Raw genomic sequence first — 18,042 nt, forward strand, 5'->3', positions numbered from 1 at the left:
AAACACTGATTGCAAGCTGGATTAACGAGGTGTGTCATTTGATAAGGATTTTGAAGTGTTTTCCAACTCGCGCGGCCTCCGATAACAGGGGATGAAGTTCTCTGGGCAGGGCTGCAGCAGAAAAGGCATGCTCACAGCCTGCATGGCAGTCAGCTACAGTGGGCTGATGAAATAAATTGCATTTAAGAGAATCACTTCATGTGTCAACACTACTGTTCACGGCGTTCACGTGCTGATACAAGCAGATGCAGAGTTTATAACTTACATCTTAAGAGCATTGCTAGTAATTCAGTCCCTGAATGCATTTTTATAGTCACTTCAAAACACCCGCACCAGATCACTAATTGCAAATTATGGCCCAGTGCTGGATGATGATTTATTTTAACTGGCACAGGAAGGAGGCCTTCCCATGTTGTCCCAAGGAAAGCCTGAATAATCTTTAATGGACTATTTTACCCTCAGGACTTACACACGCCGGACAGTTATTTTAGAGGAATACTAATGAACTGAAAGGTTTACATAGTTTAAGGCGGCAAATGGAATTACACAGGGAATAACTGTCAGTGGAAATATGGCAAAAGTAGAAACATGTAAGCCATTTTCATAATTAAGTTACAGTCCCTTGCTTTTTTGAGTACTGCCTTCCCCACATGGTCATCGGGGAACAAAAGTGATGTGTCGTGAGGGGAGAAAAACAGTATTATGAATATCAGGAAGTTCCATTTGCATCCTCAAGTGAGAATTTAGACCAATTGTCTGTAATGAATGAGAGCAGGTCCTTGTGAATACATGTTGTTTTCTAATGAAATGAAAAATAGTAACTCATCTATTTCAGAGTGCACCATATATTTGCGATAACTGCATAACTGTGTCTTGTGCAGAGATGTTAATGCACAACCCGAGACACTATGAAATGAATATTCAGTGCTTTTGAAACATATGCAGGATAGAAATAACAATTTATGCTGAATACAGACCTTTGGTTAAGAGATTCTGTAACAGAATGAATTGATTCTGTTTGCAATGGTGCAGGACCAGCTCAGTCTGGAGGATTTGATAACAAACCAGGGGGCTTCCAAGAAATATATGTGCAATATATGGGACTTCCATATATTTATGGAGAAAAATGAGCACAGCTTCAATGGACAGTCGCCATGAGAGGTAATGTGTGTTTGCTAACATTAAACGATTAAAGTTTCTGACAAATTATCTCATCGCTTCCTGTCCCTACTTCCATTCGGCAGCTAACATGAAGTGGAATTTCTGACTTTGTTTGGTTGCCTTGAATTTCAGAATCTCAGAATCACCCTGATTCTTAATCTCCAGCTTCCTTTAAGCAGCACGCAGAAAAAGTCCTGAAAGGCAGCAGAGCACCCACCCAAGTTTCTCTGCCCTGATCTGGAAATGAATAAGTTTAAATGAGCTATTTCATTTAAACACCTCAGCCAGGACTGCATTAATAATTTAGGAAAATGTTTCTGTAATCATGTGTAATGATCATGATGACAGTATTATTATACTACTACTAACAGTAATGGGGATGGGACTGCCTCAAAATCTACAGTCTGCTCAGCTAAGAGTGTAAGTCTGCATCACACTACAACATGTTTGGTCAAACCTTTGCTCTGTGTCAGGTGTCAGCAAATTCTCTCAAAACTCTATTTTTTTTCTGTTGTTTTCCTGTGCTACAAAGAAACCTGTCAGCTGATCCAGTGAGTAGTAGTGCTGGTGTGAGAGCATGCATTCTGTTCATGAGTGGCTTTGATAAATTCCACAATGTCCCTCTTTACTGAGGAAAATTTTTATTACAAACTGCTTGTGAATTGCAGTGCAGTATCTGCTAATTTCCTGCATACCGTCCCTTTAAAGTGTCAAGCAGGTCTCAAACGGTTTGCTCTGTCCCATACGGGACCGAGTTCTCCGATAAAAAGGCTGCTGGAGACCATGTGCAGCCCTCTGTACCTGTCTGCTTGTTTACATTCAGACTCCTGCCATGATAAATACCCTGTGAATAAATTCAGCCATTAGTCAGCCGCACACTGAAAGAAAGCCACGGCATCACAGACACGATTGCTTTCTCATTCACGGCCGAATGACATATAATTTTTCATCCTTTCATTCCTTTGTGCATGATCCTGTGCAACCCCAGTCCTTGGGGAGATGTCTCTAACTGTCACTCAACACCCTGCATAACAAAATTAATGAATCCACAGACCTGTACAAACATATTCATATTTGAAAAGGCTGTATTTGCCCAATTTTCATTAAACCCCAAGGTGAAATCTATACCTAGATCTGAGGTTGGCAAACAAATGTGAATTCTTATGTGGTTGGTGTACATGAAAAAACATGATGCATCTATTAAATCAAAAGGACTAATGAGCCTGATAGAAAACTATGATGTATAAAATTAACACATTTTAAAGCAAAGGATAATGCCTTCACAAACATGTCATGTTTTATGATTTTTGAAGGTGAATATCACATACATATCATTACACATATTAAAAAAAATAGGCAGATAATTAATATATAGATTTCACCAATTATACAGTAAATTGCACTTAATACAATCTTCACTTAATCTACATGTGGGAGTAACTCTAGTATACAGTGTCAATTTTGAGCACAAATTACCCTGAGGATCCAAATCTGTTGAATAAAACAGCACAATGTGTTTTCTTGAGCAACAAAGGTGGAGAACAGCTTCAAGTCAAGTCAGTTTTATTTTTTACAGTGCATTTTTATGATTCAGATTGTCACAAAGTCCTTTACAAGTAACCTAGCTGATTTTCTGGAAGGAAAAAAAAAACCCAGGCCAATCAGGAAAACACCGGAAAATTATTTTCCGACCCCAGGAAAAGGCAGTGGAGAGACTCCTGGAACACAGTGGAAATGCTAACATAGGGATACATATAAGAAGCATCAGTTAATCAGCTTCAAGAACAGGAAAATACAGATCATAAAACAAATTGAATAATGTTATGTAATGTCAACAGTTGTATAAAACAGAATTAGTTATAAAAGGAGTGGGAAGGTATTCAAATAGTCATACACAGTATTAATTCGCATTGTGTATCAGTTCTGAATGAATATTACAGCCTTGCCGTAATGTGCTCTATCATGTGAATCCCTAAGATTCATTGTATCATAATGCAGTGGTATAGAAGAAGGCTTTTGCAGCATTGAGTCAATTGAAGTGAAAGTTGGGTGATTTAATGGACTGCCTTACCTTGCCCAGTCTGTCTGTGTACTTTTATATTAAGCCCATAAATCCACCTCCAGTCTATTGTTAAAGTGAATTAGCAATCGGTGTAGATTTAATGCTTTATATCACTTGGTTACATTATCGACCACTTCTGTATCGATTTTGCAAAAGTTGTAAAGAAAACAGAAAATAAGAATGTGAGATTACACGAGTATGGCTTTTGTGCCGCACACCTACTGCAGTGCCGTCGTTAGGCCTGGGCGTCCGAGGCTACAGCCCAAAATATTATATGAACAGCCCCGGATCTCAATTTTTTATTTTTTTGCAAAAATAAGAATCATAAAAAATAGCCCCAAATCTATTCATCTGTACGATCATGCATTAAAGCCCTTGAAAATAACATGATATCATTGATCAAAAACGCAAGTACATTTGGGGTCCTCTGTGTGTCATTCAAGCAGCAGCTCAGTTGAATGAGAGCTCAGATTGTGTTCACTTTGATTTTGATTTCATGTTGTGAAAGCCAGCCTACGCACCTGACCAGAACCTTTTGGTAGAGCACAGTGTATCACATCTTATTTTCATTTTACTCTGAAATAACTTGAAAATGGTGCAATTATCGGGTGAAAATCTAAAGATTTCTGGGCTGGGCTAAGCCCCCAATGTTTCAAGATCCTAACAACGCCTCTGACCTACTGTATGACTGGGAGAAATTGCTTATGCAAAACCTCTGCACCAATCACATTCATTTAGCAGAGACGGAGCCCAGATCTACAGTTTGCCACTATTGCCACCCTTTTCTGCCCATTATTGTTCCTTACGGTGACTCAGTGTTAGTAAGTGAATGCTGCTTGGCACTTGTGCAGCAGTGTCAGTGAGGGTATATGCTTTCACTGTAGACACAGATAATATATAAACTATATATATATATATATATATATATATATATATATATATATATATGTGTGTGCGTGCATTTTATGTAGTATGACATTCAGTCAAACCTTATCTGAGCCTGCAAATGAAATGTCAGACTAAAAGCATCTGCATTCATATTCAATAACATCACGTTGAGAACCTCCCAGATACAGTCAATTTTTTGGGCAGTACAATTTTACTAATCCAATGTGAGATACAAGCCTGCTGTCTTTCTTGTTTAGAGTGAGTGAACGATCGATTCGCTGACCTAATGAAGAGCCTGGTTTTCTTCCAGCCTAAGTATATTAAATTATTACAATCAAACTCATTTTAAATGAATGCACATTACAAAATGGCTCTGCATAAACCTAGTGAGCATTTTCCTTGTTTTTGTAGATAATTCAGCTTTAGTGAAGTCCAGCGATGTATACGATTGCCTCTCCTCTCGCTGCTCTTTTTTTTTTTTTTTTTTTTTTTTTCGTATGCATTGCAACCATTTCCAATGCAGGCATTGCAGTGGCTCTATGGAAGCTGAAGGTATTCAGCTGAATACCCTCCCTTCAGCACCTGAGCTCAGTGGACCACAATAGCACACACATTTGCTCAAAATGGGCAGTCATATTTAGGGTCACCAGACTACTTTTCAGAAGGACTTCCAGGCTAATATGAAATTTCCTCCAACATTCTATTTCATCCTGCAGCTGGTACTGAAATATTCAGTAGAAACTGGTGGTGGTCTCACCCCTGCACCTCTGCATTTTTCATTTTATATCACCAGTCTGAATTCATGGACTGCTTGAATTTTAGGTCAGGTATCATTTTTATTTCAATTATCCAAAATGGTCACAATACCTAGTCATTCAAATATATCCGTTGCTTAAATAACATGTCAGTCAAAATCTGTGGTGAGTTTTACACTCATTGGCCAGGGACACTGCAGCATTGATGCATGAATGTAAATTGCTTTTCTGCTCTTCTGACAAATGCACTGCTTACAGAAGTGAGTGTGACTTGCATACGTAAATAAAGGCAAAATTCTCATTTTATCGGTTAAAAAAGGGAACATTTAAAAAGTAGTTACAAGGGAACTGATTCATCTGATTGGGAGCTGTATGTTCATGTTGGGGTGTATTCTGCAGTGCTGAAAAACTGGATGATGCCCTACCAAATTACAAGTTGGCAGGACATATCCCATGCCTATATATCACTGACAATTAGACCCTGAGATCTGACTTCTTATTATTATTTATTTGGGTAATATATAACCTTATGCTATCTCAAACTACAGAATACAGATAAAACTTCATGGAGCTTCACAACAAATTCTTAACCCTGGACAATTTTGTACTTTCCACTTTTTTCTGTTTCTGATACTTAGATGCTTATAGCCAGGTTTAGCAAGCAATCATTTAGGTGTCATAAGCTAGCCAGCATCCTAGATATTGTGCTCTAATGTCAGCTTTAGTTAATGTTAGCTGTACCCACACTAAAAATTTCCAATCAAGCAGGTTAACATAATGTTCTAGAATACAGTATAGCTGTAAAAGAAATTACAAAAAGATATTTCCTAATCTAATGTAAAGTAGTTACAGTAACTGCTGTCATGTCAAACGGTGTTCTACTTACTCTAATTAACATGCCTAATGTTAGCTCGCAACTTTGTAAACTAGGGTTGATGTGATATCACTCAGAGGTAATAAGTAAGAAATGTAATAGATCTGGGAGATCCACAAAAAGAAAAAAAGAAAAAAACAAATAAATCATAGACCATCTTCCCTCAGATGATGGAAGATGTGTCATAGGAATGGAATAGTCAGAATGCCTGTTTTCACAGAGCAAGACAAATTCAACTTAGAAATTCCTTGATGGCAGTTGTATCATTAAAACTGGTTAAGCCTGATTTTTAGGCTGACTTTTAGGAACATGTTGCTATAGTTTGCCAGCTTATTCAGTAACCCAGGCCTCATACCATGATCAATGTTTTCAATGTGAACACAACTTCTGTTGCTTAAAACCCACCTACACATGCCACGTACCTAAATAGCAAATCCAGCTAGCTGTCTAACAGTGCTACACTCTAGCTATCACAAATAAATACAGCATCTCAGATGATTAACAATGCTTCTGGTGATTGATTTCACTGACCACATTCACAGCTGTGCTGGAAAAACACACTTACAGTCTGAATACATTATAAATTCACACTCAGTTCCTATTCCCATTCCTATTCCATCAGGGATATGAATGAATTCTCAGGCCACAGTTCAGATTCAGAAAATTCCATACATCTTGCTTTGCACAGCTGGTTCTGACAACTCTTTAACGCCTTTAGACAACGGCATAGTATATTGCTAACTTTCTAATATTAAGCCTACAGATAAACAATAAGCAAATTATCACGCCTGTCACAGTACCTACTTTAAATAGAAGCTACTGTAGATAGGGTTTAATGTACAACACAATACCAACTAATATCAGCAATTCCTTTATGTGGGCCAAAATGGGGGAAAAAATTCTCTGGGAAATTTGCATTCTTGTTTTTGTGAGCATCCAGATTTATCAGATGAGTAATGAGTACACATTATTCAATCAATTTCCCATTTACTCTGGAACCTAAACACAGTTTAGTTGTTTTGTTTGTCCTTGTTTATATTAGTATGTCTTGGTAATTGAACCAGAGGAACACATTACTTATGAAGCCAGCGTTCATGTACTAGTGATGATTAATGTCCCTGAGCATTACATTTTGGACAGGAACAAACAGCTTTTGCATAAAAACAATATTCAAACAACATTTCTCTCCTTTTGAAAGCAATTTACAAAAAAAGAGAAGAAAAAGTTCTTTCAGACTTATAAATCTAGATTGGAGGAAAAGAAAATGTCAAACCTAAGTGAGCTGTACCGTGTAGATCAATGCTAAAAATATCACACCCTCTTGAGCCAGACTGTCTCTTGAGCCATAGCCACAGAGCCAAGATTTACGAAAAGGAAAATGAATTCATTTTTAAAAAGTCACATGAACCATGGCCCAGAACACTGGCTAAAAGAGCTGTTACGTTTTTGAAGTGAGCAGTCTGGTTTGTGGCTCAGACAGACACCTGTTTTAAAACAGTGTTCATAAGGCAGGTATGGCTCATTTGCCCATGACTTTAACACAGGCACACTATTCCCCACGCACAATTAACCAGGCTGAAATAAAGCTGATGGAATTACATCAATTACTGATACTGTGCTAGAATGGAAGCTGACAGGATCATGTGAATACAGGATTTCAGCAATACACAAATAAAATGCTATCAATTAAACTTAAAAGGGCAAACTATGCTATGATTGCTAATAACATGCAAAACATGCAAAACCTGTGTTCATAATTCATCTTAAAGGATGAGGCCAGGAGAACATATAGTACAAATGAACATGAACTGAAATATCCTGTTTTATGTTGTTATCAAACTTTATTTCATAAATGTAAGTGGCTAAGCCTTACTTGGCATTGAAAAAGAAATTACTAATGTACTTAACATCAAAGTAATACATGTAAATCCTTGAAGCAGTATGATATTGGTATTTGTTTAGGCTACAATCTGTTTCATTAGGTGGGAAATTGAAATCCTTTGTGAGGTACTTCAGACTCACTGTGACAGAATAAAGCACAGGAAATTGAAACATTTAATATTTCATTTAATATTGAAGTACATTTACCTCCATAGCACTGAACTTGCTTACATGTACATACTGTGCACAGAATAACAACAGAACACTAAAACCATATTTATCAATTAAATCATGCCTTCATGTTGCACATAGTCTTACAATAGTATAAGGCAGGGTGTTGATAGTCATGGTTTAATAAAAAATATAGCTGTCATTAAGTAACAAAAAAAATCACATCACTGACGACCCACTCTGCCCTAAAAAAATCATTGACCTTCAAACAAAATCATTCAAATGTAGGCAGAAATCCAATAAGTCCATAATAAACGTAGGAGACAGGACTCTATGAAGAGCCTTAATCAAATAGAAGGTTAGAGCATCAGTGCCATCAGAGAATGAAATATTGGTGCACAGTCAGGTTACATCAAGAAGGATAGGAACATGGTCACACCTTAAACAGAGAGTCCTCCTGGAAACAGATTTACCCAGTGTTGGCCTAGAACCTGGGACAACACTGGATAAAATTAACCAGGGCTGTAGTTCTGTAGTTGCTGTAAAATAAAGTGACTTTTAATATATACTTACGTTTTTACAATTATGCATGTTATATCAAACAAGTTATGATCTGCAGGAAAACATATTTTCTGAGTAAAAACAGTATGTTATATTTATATACCGTATATTTATGTTGCTCCCTATTGTGTGGTTGCCCCAATCCACAACCCAAAACCAAGGATTATGCTCTTGCTTCGCCTGCTCAGCACAACTGCTAAGAAAATCAAGGTGGTCATTAACATACAGGATCTTGCTTTAGGTAACTACGCAGACATTTTGTGTCATCTAAATAGAGCCGTTTCTCAGTTAGAACATGTTGCAATCGGAAAAGGACACTCCAGACATGAGATATCTACCTTCCTTCACCTTTTCAAGTGCCTAGTTTTATGAGTCCTTTCAACTTAGGTCATCACTTGCATTTACATTGTCACAATATCTAAACATATGACACATATTGATGATGGTATATCTAGTGCGATGACATTTATTGATGGTAGTATTGTCAATAAGGGTGTTTAGTCATCTTTGTCATTTCTATAAACATTAACTCTATGTGTATAAAGTTGGGGTTGCAATACATGTTTATAAATATTGGAATAAAGAAATAAAGTTCACTAGCTAGCAAGCTCAATTCATTCAACCTTATCGTCTGCCTAGTTAGCTAGCTAGCTGGATAAAAATAGGTAAATTAATGTATGATGTGTCTGAATTCTGCTTCAACAAATGAGTTTAGATGAAGCAGAAGTTACAGAAACCCAGAGAAGGAACTCTTTGTGATGTATAGGTTTGGAGAAGGTCCCACTAGGGCATAACTCAGCAGATGCCATATTTTACATCCCAGTATGAAAGCTTTGAAAAAAGACACTCTTGAAGCTAGATGTTCTCTCTTTTTTCTCTCTGATTTTATGTACTGGTTTGTACACAGCTCTATATATGTCAAAATGGTTTATTACTGCTTACAAATAAAATGCAATTGAATTGTACAAATTTGTACAATTTCATATATCTTCACTGTGTGGCAATATGGAAAATTAACAAGTACAAGTACATACATTATACGTACAAGTTATGATTATTAACTGTGTACTTGCTTTGCAGTTGCCTAATTAATTGTTGTGAACAAATCATTTTGAATTAAAATGCATGTATATTCATATTCATTTATAATTGATTTGTTGTGGGGTGGTAACCTTTACAGCTAAGTAAGACTTAACCATCAACTGAAAGGTGGAAAAAACACAACTATGTTATTAAATTATGGATAGCATTCTTGGACAGCATTTTTTCTTTCACTTGGGAACCAAAAGAGATGCCGCAGGGTTTGTCTCATGTTGAATATCTCTGAAATTAAAGGTCTGTGCCTTGTGTGTACGTGAAAGTCGTTCAAATGTATACATTTAGATAGGTCATTCTACTATCATAATTACTAGGTTGTGTTTTGACCAAATGTACACAAAAAATCTTCCTCCATTATAAAAACAAATCCCTCTATCAAATGAGGGATGTCAAGGTCAAAATATTACAATTTATCTGGAAAGAGAGTGGCACTGAATTCAAAGAAACGTTTGTGTAATACAAATTCACTCCATTATATTTCCAACCAAGACACTTTCTGTCTCCGTCAGGTTTGTTTATCCTCTTATGTCATGGGTTCCTGATTCTTTTTGAGCTCATTTGTCAAAGAGACAAGTTTCTATCTCTTGATCACGGTCTTCAGGCATGGGTCTCTTGGTGAGTAATGAGAGACATCAGGAGCTTTGAGCTGAACCCCAGACTGAAAATAACAATCTAGGTAAAGAGCAAACAAATGTTCAAATATGAAAACCTTTTGGATATGCACCAGGAGTTCTGATTTAGATTCGTTTGAGTGTTTGAGTACACTCAGAGATGTGATTTAACCTGACATCATGTGTTAAAATAAGACATCCCAACACTTGCAGCAGATATGCACTGTACCACAGAAACATCTTCAGTGATTTCATTAGTAAAGCAGGTGGGCAGAATTAGGGACCACATTCTGGAACAGAGTTCTGAACTATAACTGTCAACATCTTGCAAAAGCAACTGCAGGAGAGATTTTCAACAGATATGTCTGAGATAAACTTGGCATCAGCTGTGTGGGAGGGAAGAAAGCTATCAAAAATGATGACTTGTTCTGTTCTAATTGAAGAAGTCTGTGTTTCTCAATGTACAAGTCACACTGAATATCTAAGCTGATTAATTGTGGTGGAATGAACTGTATGCTTCTAGCTTAATTACAATTTTGATTTTAATTGCAATGCAAAAAACGTAATGTTGATTGATTAGTATGTCTGACAGTGTTTACCTTATCCTTTAAATATTATGTGCTGTATACATGTTTATGTGTGTGTGCTTGCATCGCTGTTCATGCTATTCATGCTAAATCAGGAACACATCCTGTTTAGCCTTCATTTCAAAGGCTTTAAGCTGTTGACACAGATGATAAATTGTTGACGTTGTAATTTCCCAGGGACATTTTGGAGGAAACACAAACTCCTAATGTCATGCCATCAATGACACAACATTCATGATTAATCCAACCTCATCGCTGATTATTATGGAACTGCCTTTATTGGTGAGTTATTGAAAGCATGAACCAAAAAGCCTAACCTCACATATAGCCTTAGAGGATAACAACTTAAAAGTAGAAAATTGCATGATTTTGATGTCCCTCTTACAAAACTTTATTTCTTTATCCACGGATGTATTTTCCTGGTCAGCAAAGAACTAATGCCACACCACTGACTGCAAAAACAAGCTGCCAGATGGAGACTGAGATGGATATATGAGTGTGTAACAATAAGTATATGCCTTAACACAGTCGATCATAAACAATCCAACAATTCAACAACTGCAAAGCGAAAAGCATATTAAAAAATGAAATCCCTTACATAGCCCTGTTTCATCTGTCACTGAAAGAAGACAACAAACGAGTAAATACTCTTAGTTTGTGCCTGTGTGATACCACTAAAGGCTCTGTCAGGAAAAAAAAAACAACAATGTTGGCTTGTGTTGCGCATTTATTTTATTTATTTATTTATTTGATGCATTATTAACGCTGACAAATGCAGCAGTAAGGGAATCGTTTGCCTGGGAGACTCATTTAAATTCTGCAAGTCAGATGGCTTCCTCCAGGCTTCACTGCATCGAGGGCAGTTAATTGTGGTTTTGTGTTTTATTTCCAATCTGTATCACTGTATTGGAGCAGCTACGAGCCTGAAGCGGGGGATCTTATTTTCTAGTTAGGGTTCCTCTGTTTTTTGTCAGGGTGTGGATTTACTTTTGAGCACTGAATTAGGTATTGATTGCCCAGACACTTCCTCAGTCCTTTTAGAATTGAGAAAGCACCTCTATTTGGGTAGAGCTTATAATCTGCTAGCCACAGGCCCTAACAAAAACACAGGTACAGGGCAAAGATAAATTTCATGTTTAAGGACCTAAGGTCATACGGCATTTTCTGTTAGCATCCACATAGAATGTTGGAAATAAATTCCAAAAATGAGATGACCAACTGAAAGAGAGTTTTAGCTATCCAAAAAATGAGGGTTTGTACCAAATCAAATTCCTAAGAGAATAAATTAAATGTGCTTGTGATTCACTGTGTTGTGTAGGTTTTTGATGCCAGTTTCTGATCAACAGAAATAAGAAAACTGGATGAGAAAAACAGTCATTCGGAATGTCAGTTGAAGGATCAGATATAGTAATCCAAGCATAGCAGGTCATGAATATTACAAATAAAACTTAATGAGCATAAATGTGACAGTGGTGTTTTACTTCAGATTCAGTTACATCTGAAGGGCAATTATTTTTGGAATAATCAACAAATTAAGGTTGACACCTCTTGCTGCGCTGTCTCGCTTGCAAATTCTATCCAGCGCATGGATGAAGCTTCAAGGACATTGGTAGAAACGTGAATACACAAAGTATAGCCTGAAGACATTATGGCAGAGCCGTTGTGATGTGACTGACATTTCTACTGACACCGCATTCTCTGGAGAATGAATTAAACATTCATTCATATTCCCTTTTGTGAGGAAATATATGAAATTGATTGAGTGTGTGTGCATTTGTCATGTGTATGGTGGTGTTATTTCTTTGGAAACTCTTCTCTTGTGGCTTCTCCTGATGTATTTTATGGAATTATTTATCAGTAATGGCAATCATTTTGATGAGAATGTAACACCATGTGACAGGATGTGAAAATACCTACCAAATTCATTCTGCTGTTTTACGTAATACTTTTTGCTTTCATGCAATCTTGTACTTTTTAAAACATGTATATACTTTTTAAGCAGGTAAAATTTCACTGGTATATGAGTGAGCTTTAATTTAACCCAAAACTATTCTCACATTCACATTCACACACACACACACACACACACACACACACACGGACACACACAGAATACACGGGACTGGCGAGTCACTGAAGAAATTAACGTTTTCATGAACCTTGGATAAAGATGTGCTCTCTGAATTTAAAATGGGTCATGTTTAGGAGTAATGTCCAGCCAATCACAACTTTTTCTGATTTTCTGTGTGAAAACACCTCCTGGGGGCTTCAGCATGAAACTGCACTTTACTGCCGACATTTCTCCTACATAAGGAAACAAAAGGACTCATACTAGTCTTTCAGTATGGTAATTTAATAGCCTCTGAAAAGTTTCCTTTATTTGTAATAGTAGTTAAAATGTAGGTATCCTTTCTGCTGTATGATTTCACAGGTGATGTTTGCTTTCACTCTCAAGCATGACAGAGAAAGTGAGAGAAAGGGAGAGAGATTATCCTTAATTGTTGGACATCTAAACACTGCAACAACTACAACGGTTTGTAGGTGAAAAAAATAATAACTATGTTGTATGTGCTGTAGTCTGCCAACAAATGACAACACATCAACAGAAAACAGATTTGGACTCTATTGAAAAATAATATCTGGTCTCTCTCTCTTAATTTTGTCTTTGTAAAAACAAAGCCTGACAATCAATGAAAAGCTCATACATATACATATAAAGCAAATTATCAGTAAGACTGCATTTTAAAAAAAAATAGTAAAGGGCTGTACTGTCAAGGTAATAAGTGATAATTGGTTCTGCTGGTTCAACACTTCCAGCCCTGTGGGTCGTATCCCACAGGTGGGTCAAAAGAGGGGTGAAGGGAGGTTATGAGAGGCAATATCTAACAGCTAATTAAATACTATGCATAATATTAGACATTGTACATTATACACATACATTTATGTATTGCTCCAGTGTGTCTCACCATTTCAATATCACCCTGGGGGTGAAGTGAGAGCATGACATTGGACACTAGGCTCACCATGTTAGTGAAGGTCTCTGCCACCCCTCTGTCCTCTAGGAGCTCAGCTCTTTGCTTACAGTGCGCCTGTCTTTCTGTTATCTTCAGAGCCATGTCTGCCTGCAAATCTCATTACATCCTGCCAGCAATGTCAGTCTGGTGCAGGGTACCTCTACCCTGACATATTAATTACTGTACCTTCAATCATGAACAAAATAAACCGCAGCCCAACTACTCCCTAATTTGCTTTAGCGACCAAGTTATACCCTGTACAACTCAATTTTAAGCAAGATGGCATATTCCAAATGCCACGTTTATTTATTTAACATCGATTCCAGCTCTGTGACACAAATAATTCATTGATCCAACTGACTATGCCAGCTGTTGCAGGACTCCAGCAATCAGGGCTTGAATATAATTATCATGTGAGTGATTAAGGGAAGAGGTAGGATGCGCTACGCTTTGTGCCCTCTCTATGGGAGTTTCATAAAAGTCATTGTTGTTCCAGAAGTCTGTTTTTATTCAGATATTTTTTATTATTTATTTACTTTTTTCCATGTTGGGTGAGTTTAGTCAATTTTATAATGCTGGTTAGTGTGCTATGCCAGTTGGGGTGCACTGGAGAGAGGTTGTGTTTCATTACATAAAGTACACTTTATAGGATTTGTCTTCATCTTTTTAAATGCCTGATATTTTGAGAGTGGTATTTAATCCACTTTTACATCCCAAATCAGACTAAAACAAAGGATTTTCATTTAAAACAAGCCTCTGTGAGGGTCCACTTTATTTCTTTTGGCAAGGCACAGGTCATGGGATCACAGATATGCACCAATCAGATTTATTTCCGGCATTCGATGCCACGGTCATTTACAGCGGTCTGGCGCTACACTACTTGATTGGAGTGTCTGCTTGTCTACGAACCCAGTTTAAATTGAATTAGACATTATTAAGATGTCCTTTAAAATGTCCACATTAAACTTGTCTCCTGACATTGACAGTAATCGTGATGTAGATCCAATGACATGGGTAAGAACCGTTTTCAGATTACTATTTTTTACCTCACTGTTTAATTAGTTTTTTCTGCATGCATGTTTACACATTCTTCTTACAAAATTAGAATTACTGTACAATAAATGGATCTGAAAATGAATTTAATAACCATAAAAGCTTCCAGGAAATCGAATACGACTTCAGGTCAGTGAATACTTGTTTATATTTGATTCAATGTGGTATTGTACTACAAACAATTTTATATTGATGGGTTTAATCAATACCAATGAATCCGATATACTGTTTTATAAGTGAAACATCTGAATCACTAAACCAATATTTCTCTAGACTGTGTTGGATTAGACCACATTTGGATATATAAAGAATATTTTCTAGTTAACAAAAAGTTAGTTTACTGCAAGGTTATGTCTTTTTATTCAAGGCATGCAATTATTTCAACTAGATGGTTTGGATTGAATGACCTGAAGGACCTGTTCCTGATATAAGAACCTTGTTTTTTGTATTTCATTTAAACACACTGCCCATTATGAACATTCAACAGAAGGTAAACACATTCTAATAACATATTGTGAGAGGCCTGAAACTGAACAGTGCCCTCATATTACATATTAATATAAGAAACTGCAGCAGTCAAAATTTTCCAGAAATGTCTGCCTGTATGTGAAAGCCTTTACATTACGTTAACAATGAGAAATGTACTTTGCCATTGCATCAACTCACTGAAATACGCATTTCCAGAGTCTCGTCATTGAAACTTTATTCAATGTACTTTTTAACATTTTTCCCCATCATTCTGAAAGAAGGAAGAACTTCCATTTTCTATGAAGACAGTTATTTAAAAGCATTTAAAACTCTTTCACATCATTACATTCTGGAATATCGAAGTAGAACCTCTTCAAACAAAAATGTGTTTTTGTAGTTTGTGGATTACATTTTGGATAACTTGTTTGATTGTGTACTCCTTATTTCCATAATCACTACTGACCTCTACTGCTTTATTCAAGACATACATCCAAAGTTATGTGTAAACAAAGAGAACATACCTAACATCTTAGTGTATGTGTCAAAGAGTAAATGACCTTTTAGACATAGATCTTAATAGTGTATGGACAATTTTATTAGTTAGCTATTGACAAGTATTCATAAATATTATTTAAAGATGCACTGTTTAACTCAAATAACACATCCAAAAACAAGGAATGCTTTGCATATGAAACAAACATTTTCAGCATGAGCTTTTTAATGTCAAAGTAATAATTATAACCAGTAACTTCAGTATCCCCACAGAGTCCAATCTGTGTGTGGTCCAGTGTGTTTACTGATTTCTAAAAAGCACATTTATATTCATAAACATAAAAAAGTGAATACCAAAAGACAAAGACTTCAAAGCATGACATACCTCATTTTTGCAAATTCATCATGTGCAGCAGATACGATGTCTGTTATTAAACTATGTGTCTCTGTGTGTGTGTGTGAGTGATGTGTATCGCGCTGAGTGGTGCAATCCCTCAATATATTTGCAGTGCGGCAAAGGAAAAAGCTGTTACCACCTCTGAAGTGGTATCCTACTATGACTACAGAAAAAAAACCAACAATTAGCAGGCCAGCTATCCAGTCAAAGGTCTTCAGCTACAATTGCTCATCTAGCTAAGTTAGTGAGACATGGGGTAGAGAACAATACAGAGATTGGACAAGTTACCTAGATAACTACCCATATATTGGACAGAATCAATCTCATCTCACTGTTATTTGATGAGAGGTGCAAGTACTGTAATGTTAGCCATCAGGTTATTTCTGCTGAATGCATCAACAGAGATGTTTCTCCTATGTGATGCAAACCTAATACCAGAGAAGAGAGGAGCCCTGCGCCTTACCACTATGTTACATTGCCACCTCTGATACATTTTTGCTAGATAGGTATACATAGTGATAAAACGTATGTTAATAATAGAATTTTAGAATCCCATATTTATGTCAGTTTCAGATCTTTATCTTTGCCTCTGTTGCTTGTGTGTTTTGCATGGTACAAAGCATGCATAGCAGATGCACAGCTTGCACTGTGAGATATGCTACTAGCCGGTGACAAGCTTTCATAGAAGACCCAACTGTTTGTGATCACCAATTGTACCACTGCAAGCTCGTCTCGCCATGACAACCTCTGCACCTGCAGGAGCACAGGGCGAACTCAATGCAATCCTCTGCCACATCCGCATGCAAATGTGACTGTTTCCACACTACAAATCCCACAGGGCAGTATAGTGAAGTGAGCACTAATTGGAGGATAGGCGCCACTGCACTGATATCATCTGAGGAAGTTGCAGGCAGCCGACCAGTCACAGGGTGCAGGGGGAGCGGTGTGACAAGAGGACTCTGGCTGAGCTACTGACCCCTATGCAGGAAGGATAAAACCAATTTGTTCCACCACTGTGGACTCATGGTTACTGCTAGGGGCGGTTGGGACCTGCTACTTTTTAAAACAGGTTTTGGCAATTTCCTGATAATTTGTTTGAGGCAGGGATTGATAATTTTCCTTTAATGCATTTATGTATGGTGTTATAGGAAATATAACAAAGTGACATCACAGTAATGTACAATGTGAACAGCACTGACTATTTACAAATCAGATGAATCAGAATACAAAGTACTAATTTGGACACACCTGAATAAGATAAAGGAAAACATGCATTCAAAGACATTTTGATCTAAAGGTTTATTCTTAAATGCTTGAAATTTGTTTCTTAGATAGATATAAATGGTGAAGTTGCTGCCTATGTATGAATTTCTTTCCAAAAAAATTTTTTTTGGTTATTTTAAACAATCTAAAATACAAGAGAGCTTTGAGTTGCTTATAACACTTTTTGGTCACTGCATAATTCAGTTTGTGTTATTTCATAGTTTTGATGTCTTTACTGTTATTCTAAAATAGTAACAATAAAGAAAGAAAAGTGTGACCAAACATTTGACTGGTACTATATATCAGCATGTGAACATTATGCGAGAAACTGGAATAAATCTACCATGCCCAGGTTATGTGAATGTCCCAACACAATAAGCCAGCAGCAAGTCCCAGGGCTTCAAACCAGCTGTACATAAATGAGTGAAAAGTTTGCTTTCAGCTCCAAGTTAAGTCCCAGGTGTGTTTTCCTCCCAATGTGTGTGTGTGATCAGAGCAAAAAAAGAGAAATGTTGACGTTGTGATAATGAGAAGTAATGTTTGTCTGAGATCAGTCCTATACCTCTCCTGATATTTTCCTCCTCTTCTTGCCTGGTCAATAGAAAACTCATTGAGCTCTGTGATTAATTTGCCTAGCTTTTGTGTCACACCTAAATAAATGTTTCACATTATGATCACATCGAAATCAGTCTAGACCCTTCTCTCC

The sequence above is a fragment of the Megalops cyprinoides genome, chromosome 18 (genome assembly GCF_013368585.1).
Source record: "Megalops cyprinoides isolate fMegCyp1 chromosome 18, fMegCyp1.pri, whole genome shotgun sequence".
NCBI lineage: Eukaryota > Metazoa > Chordata > Actinopteri > Elopiformes > Megalopidae > Megalops > Megalops cyprinoides.